The sequence below is a fragment of the Oncorhynchus keta genome, chromosome 15 (assembly GCF_023373465.1).
Source record: "Oncorhynchus keta strain PuntledgeMale-10-30-2019 chromosome 15, Oket_V2, whole genome shotgun sequence".
Classification (NCBI taxonomy): Eukaryota; Metazoa; Chordata; class Actinopteri; order Salmoniformes; family Salmonidae; genus Oncorhynchus; species Oncorhynchus keta.
The window spans coordinates 31,201,321-31,209,949 of record NC_068435.1 but is presented as its reverse complement, the minus strand read 5'-3'; positions in this window follow the sequence as shown (position 1 = coordinate 31,209,949).

Sequence of the window (8,629 nt, the reverse complement as noted above, 5' to 3'; positions counted from 1 at the left end):
CAGGAAGTCCAGGATACAGTTGCAGAGGGCGATGTTTAGTCCCAGGGTCCTTAGCTTATTGATGAGCTTTTAGGGCACTATGGTGTTGAACACTGAGCTGTAGTCAATGAATAGCATTCTCACGTAGGTTTTCCTTTTGTCCAGGTGGGAAAGGGTAGTGTGGAGTGCAATAGAGATTGCATCATCTGTGGATCTGTTGGGGCGGTATGCAAATTGGAGTGGGTCTAGTGCTTCTGGGATAATGGTGTTGATGTGAGCCATTACCAGCCTTTCAAAGCACTTCATGGCTATAGACGTGAGTGCTATGGGTCGGGAGTCATTTAGGCAGGTTACCTTAGTGTTCTTGGGCACAGGGACTACGGTGGTCTGCTTAAAACACGTTGGTATTACAGACTCGAACAGGGAGAGGTTGAAAATGTCAGTGAAGACACTTGCCAGTTGGTCAGCGCATGCTCAGAGTACACGTCCTGGTAATCCGTCTGGCCCTGTGGCCTTGTGTATGTTGACCTGTTTAAAGGTCATTCCCACATCGGCTGTGGAGAGCGTGATCACACAGTCTTCCAGAACAGCTGATGCTCTCATGCCTGTTTCAGTGTTATTTTCCTCAAAGCGAGCATAGAAATAGTTTAGCTCGTCTGGTAGGCTTGTGTCACTGGGCAGCTCTCGGCTCTGCTTCCCTTTGTTTTCTGTAATGGTTTGCAAGCCCTGCCACATCTGACGAGCATCAGAGCCAATATAGTGCGATTCGATCTTAGTCCTGTATTGACACTTTTCCTGTTTGATGGTATGTCGGAGGGCATAGCAGGATTTCTTGTAAGCTTCCGGGTTAGAGTCCCACTCCTTGAAAGCGACAGCTCTAGCCGTTAGCTCAGTGCAGATGTTGCCTGTAATCCATGACTTCTGGTTGGGGTATGTACTTATGGTCACTGTGGGTATGACATCATCCATGCATTTATTGATGAAGCCAATGACTGATGTGGTGTACTCCTCAATGCCATCGGAGGAATCCCTGAACATATTCTAGTCTGTGCTAGCAAAACAGTCCTGTAGCTTAGCATCTGCTTCATCTGACCACTTTCTTATTGATTGAGTCACTGGTGCTTCCTGCTTTAATTTGTGCTTGTAAGCAGGAATCAGGAGGATAGAATTAAGGTCAGATTTGCCAAATGGAGGGAGAGGGAGAGCTTTGTATGCATCTCTGTCTGAGGAGTAAAGGTGGTCCTGAGTTTTTTTCCTCTGGTTGCACATTTAACATGCTGATAGAAAATTGGTAAAACATATTTAAGTTTCGCTGCATTAAAGTCCATGGCTACTAGGAGCGCCGCCTCTGTGTGAGCGTTTTCTTGTTTGTTTATGGAGGAATACTGCTCATTCAATGCGGTCTAGTGCCAGCTTCAGTCTGTGGTGGTTTGTAAACAGCTATGAAAAATACAGATGAAAACTCTCTAGTTAGACAGTGTTGTCTACAGCTTATCATGAGATACTCTACCACAGGCGAGCAATACCTCGAGACTTCCTTAGATATCGTAGGCGGGCAATAGCTCAGGACATCCTTAGTTATCGTGCACCAACTGTTATTTGCAAAAATATATAGTCCGCCATACATTACCAGACGCCGATGTTCTATCCTGCTGGTACGGAGTATAACCAGCCACGACGACACTATCAACTGGCTTGATAGTTGCCAGCCAGTTGATAGTGTCGTCGTTCAACCACGACGACACTATCAACTGGCTTGATAGTTGCCAGCCAGTTGATAGTGTCGTCGTTCAACCACGACTCTGTGAAGCATAAGATATGACAGTTTTCAATGTCCCGTTGGTAGTTTAATCTTCCACGTAGGTCGTCTATTTTATTTTCCAAAGATTGCACGTTTGCTAGCAGAATGGAAGGAAGTGGGGGTTTATTCGTTTGCCTACAAATTCTCAGAAGGAAGCCTGCCCTTTGGCCCATATTTCTCCGCCTTCTCTTCACTCAAATCGCAGGGATCTTGGCCTGTTCTCTGAAGAGCAGTAAATCATTCACGTCGAGCTCGTCAGACTCGTTAAAGGAGAAAAAGGATTTTGCCAGTCCATGGTGAGTAATTGCAGTCCTGATGTCCGGAAGTTATTTTCTGTCATAAGAGACGGTAGCGGAAACATTGTGTACAAAATAAGTTAAAAAATAAGTTACAAACAACGCAAAGAAACAAACAAAAAACACTATTGGATGGGGACACGTAAAACGTCAGCGTTCTTCTCCGGCGCCATCTTAGCCAGTATGTTTCTGTAATGTTATATCTGGTGTTTTAATGAGCATTGTCCATCTCCCTCAACATCATCGAAACGAAGGAGATTATTTCGGAATTTAGGGACAGCAGAGGGAGCACGCCCCAATCCACATCAACGGGGTGCAGTGGAGAAGGTGAAACGCTTCAAGTTCCTCTGCGTACACAGCACTGGCAATTTGAAATGGTTCTCCCACACAGTTAGTGTGTAACGACACAGAGTGGTGAAGAAAGTGCAACAGCGCCTCTTCAACCTCAGGAGGCTGAAGAAACTCAGCTTGGCTCCTAAGACCCTCACAAACTTTTACAGATGCACCATTGAGAGAATCCTGTCGGGCTGTATCCCCGCCTGGTACGGCAACTGCACCATCCTCAACAACAGGGCTCTACTGGGGTGGTGCGGTATGCCCAACACATCACCGGGGATACATTGCCTGCGCTCCAGGACATCTCCAAGATCATCAAGGACCTCAGACATCCGAGCCATGGCCTGTTCATCCCGCTATCATCCAGAAGGCGAGGTCAGTACAGGTGCATCAACGCTGGGACAGAGAGATTGAAAAACAGCTTCTATCTCAAGGCCATCAGACTGCCACCTGGTTACTCAACCCTGCACCTTAGAGGCTGCTGCCCTAATTAAATAGACATGTAATAATAAAGGAAATAAAGGAAAATTTGTCACTTTAAAAATGTGTGCATACTGTTTTACTCATTTCATATGTAAACTCAGCAAAAATAAATGTCCTCTCACTGTCAACTGCGTTTATTTTCAGCAAACCTAACATGTGTAAATATTTGTATGAACACAAGACTTAACAACTGAGACATAAACTGAACAAGTTCCACAGACATGTGACTAAAATAAATTGAATAATGTGTCCCTGAACAAAGGGCGGGTTAAAATCAAAAGAAACACCCTCTGATCCAACAGATCCCAGACGTGCTCAATGGGATTGAGATCCGGGCTCTTTGCTGGCCATGGCAGAATCACGCACAGAATGAGCTGTATGGCGGGTGGCATTGTCATGCTGGAGGGTCATGTCAGGATGAGCCTGCAGGAAGGGTATCACATGAGGGGGGAGAACGTCTTCCCTGTAACGCACAGCATTGAGAGTGCCTGCAATGACAACAAGCTCAGTCGATGATGCTGTGACACACCGCCCCAGATCATGACAGACCCTCCACCTCCAAATCGATCCCGCTCCAGAGTACATACATTGGTGTAACGCTCATTCCTTTGACGATGAAAGCGAATCCGACCGTCACACCTGGTGAGACAAAACCGTGACTCATCAGAGAAGAGCACTTTTTGCCAGTCCTGTCTGGTCCAGTGACAATGGGTTTGTGCCCATAGGCGACGTTGTTGCCGGTGATGTCTGGTGAGGACTTGCCTTACAACAGGAGGCCTACAAGCCCTCAGTCCAGCCTCTCTCAGCCTATTGCGGACAGTCAGAGCACTGATGGAGGAATTTTGCGTTCCTAGTGTAACTCGGGCAGATGTTGTTGCCATCCTGTACCTGTCCCGCAGGTGTGATGTTCGGATGTACCGATCCTGTGCAGGTGTTGTTAGACGTGGTCTGCCACTGTGAGTACGATCAGCTGTCCGTCCTGTCTTCCGGACTTGCAATTTATTGCCCTGGCCACATCTGCAGTCCTCATTGCCTCCTTGCAGCATGCCTAAGGCACATTCACGCAGATGAGCAGGTACCCTGGGCATCTTTCTTTTGGTGTTTTTAAGTCAGTAGAAAGGCCTCTTTAGTGTCCTAAGTTTTCATAACTGTGACCCTAATTGCCTACCATCTGTAAACTGTTAGTGCCTTAACGACCCTTCCACAGGTGCATGTTTATTATTTGTTTATGGGTCATTGAACAAGCATGGGAAACAACCCTTTACAATGAATATCTGTGAAGTTATTTGGATTTTTACTAATTATCTTTGAAAGACAGGGTCCTGAAAAAGGGATGATTATTTTTTTGCTGAGTTTATAATACTGTATTCTAGTCAAGGCCATCCTATTCAATATATATATATATACATATATGTATACTCTATATATGTATACATTGCTTATCCTAATATTTGTATATTTCTTAATTCCATTCTTTTGCTTTTAGAATTCTGTGTATTGTTGTGCATTGGTCAATAATACTGCACTGTTGGAACTAGGAACACAAGCATTTCGCTACACCTGCAATAACATGTGCAAAATATGTGTATACGACCAATAACATTAGATTTAATCTGTACTGCACTTTAGTTGGATAGTCCATCTATAGGTGCTCAACAAACTATTAATAGACTAGCAGTAGCATGTGAACTGCATGTCTGTGGACTTGCAAAATGGAAGCATCTCCCTGTGTGATGCTAGTTCAGAGTGGTTCAACCTGAAAGCTCCTGTCTTGGCTGGCCTGGCCCTATAGTAAATGGAGACCACAGATAGTTTCCCTTCCCATTAGCCTGCCCACCAGTTTCGAGTCATGGGGAACAGGTGTGGTTTCTTCCCACCAGTGAAATATGACAATGGTGACATTTTCCTGACAATCCTGTCTTGACAGTTATTTCGTACATGTGAAATTATAATAACCACTTCGTAAAACACTTAATATACAAAACATTAGGAACACCTGCTCTTCCCATGACACAGAAACAGACTGCCAGCTCTTCCCATGACACAGACTGCCAGCTGAATCCAGGTGAAAGCTATGGTCTCTTATTGATGTCACTTGTTAAATCTACTTCAATCAGTGGAGATCAAGTTTTCTTAAACTTTTTCAGCCTGGGACCCAAATTTGAAATTCTGTGTTTTCCTGGGACTCAAGCTTAGGAAAATATTTAACTATATGTAAATATCGATACATTTCATTGCCCTTATGCCTAAAAAAAATGCAACATAGACGAAAACAAATAACAATGAAATACCCATAAATATCTTTTCATGTTTATTTTTCCCCGCAAAAAACACTCTTACATATCTGTCTTGGTTGGAACTCTTGCTGTTAAAATGCAATAAATCTTTTCAATCTGAACTGGAATACATCACACAGATGTATAACAGAACACACACACACACAGGCTTTTTGATTGTGCAACCCTAAGTAACAGTACAGAAAAACATGTATCAGGCCTACTGTACATCTTACTGTATAAATTATTGTTGATAAAAAGTCTAGGTTGAAACTGTTAAACTGTTAAAATACATATGTTTTTATTCTGAACTGGAATAAACAGACTGATCAAATCACACAGATGTAGACCAGAAAACACACACATACACACAGCCATAATGAGAGGTGTGTGGCTGGTTGAAGTTTTCAACAAGCATGCCTATTCTGGGCTCAGTTTTTGACAGTGAGGTCATGCTCAGCATTGACACTGTTTCTGTACAGTGTCAATTGACACTGTTTCCTGATTTGCATAGGTATGTGGTGCCAAACTGGATCAGAACATCTACTGCTTTCTCAGTCAGGCAGGAGACTGCATCCTGTTGCAGATGAGCAACCCAGAACTGTGTGTGTTTAACTCAAAAAGCATCTTGCTTCAATCAGTTTATTCCAGTTCAGAATAAAACATATTACTTGTATTTTAACAGCAACAGTTCCAACCAAGACTTGTTTTCAACAATCATTTCTACAGTAAAATGTACTGTAGGCCTGATAATTTTTCATCTGCACTGTTTCTAGGGTTGCACTATCAGTAACTAGTTAGCTTGCTTTGGCTAACGTTAGCTATTAGCTGTGTAAATTGCAAGGCAAGGGGATTGTATGAAAGAGAAACTCAAATCTACTACTATGAGAGACAATAGTCGCTCATTTCAGCTTATCATCCATCAACTGTTATAAAATTACAACAATGCCCAGCTAGTTGACTTACTTTTCTACTTTCGAAGCACTGTTTTCTGAAGCATTCTCCCCTGTTCTGAAAGAACTCCCTGAGTGTACCGTTATGTTGTGCCTGGATGTTTGGTCAGGACGTGTCGTTTTATTAATTTGTTCGTTTTGAGAGACTCATTACTAAGCACTTCCCCACACAAAACACATTGTTTTTTCTCAAAGTGTGCATGTAAGAGACAAAAAGTCATCACGATATTTACGTTTCATGACGATTGAGCTGTCAGAACTTGTGACGAGCATGAGTCCAATTCATGACAGCGGTGAGTAATGTCGCGTGGAAATGACAAGTCAGTGGCTTGAACGTCAACGTTGCAGCGTGTGACGCGGAGCGATCTTCAAGAAAACTGCAGAAAAAAAGATCCGGTAAACCGCGAAGCACATGGGCATCTCCCTATCTCACTCCCACTCGCAGCTGCCAAACTGGACAGAGATCGCGCAATGAACCGAGAGTGCAGTTGCACTTGACCAAATCAATTCCAGTTATTGATGAAATAAAAATACATTTACGTCGCGAACCACCATTAACAAGGCCATACTGCTCTTAAACGCTAGTAAAACCAAATGCATGCTTTTCAACCAATCGCTGCCTGCACCCGCATGCCCGACTAGCATCACCACCCTGGATGGTTCCGACCTTGAATATGTGGACATCTATAAGTACCTAGGTGTCTGGCTAGACTGCAAACTCTCCTTCCAGACTCATATCAAACATCTCCAATCGAAAATCAAATCAAGAGTCGGCTTTCTATTCCGCAACAAAGCCTCCTTCACTCACGCCGCCAAGCTTACCCTAGTAAAACTGACTATCCTACCGATCCTCGACTTCGGCGATGTCATCTACTAAATGGCTTCCAACACTCTACTCAGCAAACTGGATGCAGTCTATCACAGTGCCATCCGTTTTGTCACTAAAGCACCTTATACCACCCACCACTGCGACTTGTATGCTCTAGTCGGCTGGCCCTCGCTACATATTCGTCGCCAGACCCACTGGCTCCAGGTCATCTACAAGTCCATGCTAGGTAAAGCTCCGCCTTATCTCAGTTCACTGGTCACGATGGCAACACCCATCCGTAGCACGCGCTCCAGCAGGTGTATCTCACTGATCATCCCTAAAGCAAACACCTCATTTGGCCGCCTTTCGTTCCAGTACTCTGCTGCCTGTGACTGGAACGAACTGCAAAAATCACTGAAGTTGGAGACTTTTATCTCCCTCACCAACTTCAAACATCAGCTATCTGAGCAGCTAACCGATCGCTGCAGCTGTACATAGTCTATTGGTAAATAGCCCACCCATTTTCACCTACCTCATTCCCATACTGTTTTTATACTGTTTTTATTTATTTACTTTTCTGCTCTTTTGCACACCAATATCTCTACCTGTACATGACCATCTGATCATTTATCACTCCAGTGCTAATCTGCAAAATTGTAATTATTCGCCTACCTCCTCATGCCTTTTGCACACATTGTATATAGACTCCCCCTTTTTTCTACTGTGTTATTGACTTGTTAATTGTTTACTCCATGTGTAACTCTGTGTTGTTTGTTCACACTGCTATGCTTTATCTTGGCCAGGTCCCAGTTGCAAATGAGAACTTGTTCTCAACTAGCCTACCTGGTTAAATAAAGGTGAAATAAAAAATAAAAAATAAAAACTTTAAGAAACGCTGGTGTAGATGAAGAGGAGCAGGCAACATTTTTTTTTAAATCTGTGAGACAATTGTGACATGGATTGTGTATGTGTGCCATTCAGCGGGTCGATGGGCAATACAAAATATTGAAGTGCCTTTGAACCGGGTATGTGCCACCTGCACTGGTTTGAGTGTGTCAAAAACTGCAATGTTGCTCGGTTTTATCATGATAAACAGTTTCCCGTTTGCATCAGGAATGGTCCATCACCCAAAGGACATGCAGCCAACTTCACACAGCTGTGGTAAGCATTGGAGTCAACATGAGCCTGCATCCCTGTGGAACTCCTTGTAGAGTCCATGCCCTGACGAATTGAGGCTGTTCTGAGGGCAAAAGGGAGTGCAACTCAATATTAGGAATGGAAAGTATTCATCCCCTTGACTTTTTCCACATTTTGTTAGGTTATAGCCATATTCCAAAATTGATTAAATTGTTATTTTTCCTCATCAATCTACACACAATACCCCATAATGACAAAGCAAAACAGGTTTTTAGAAATGTTTGCTAAATTATCAAAATAAAATACTGAACTACTCAGTACTTTGTTGAAGCACCTTTGGCAGCGATTACAGCCTTGAGTCTTGTTGTGTATGACGCTACAAGCTTGGCACACCTGTATTTGGGGAGGTTCTCCCATTCTTCTATGCAGATCTTCTCAAGCTCTGTCAGGTTGGTTGGGGAGCGTTGCTACACAACTATTTTCAGGTCTCCAGAGATGTTTCGGGCTCTGGTTGGGCTACTCAAGGACATTCAGAGACTTGTCTCAAAGCCACTACTGCA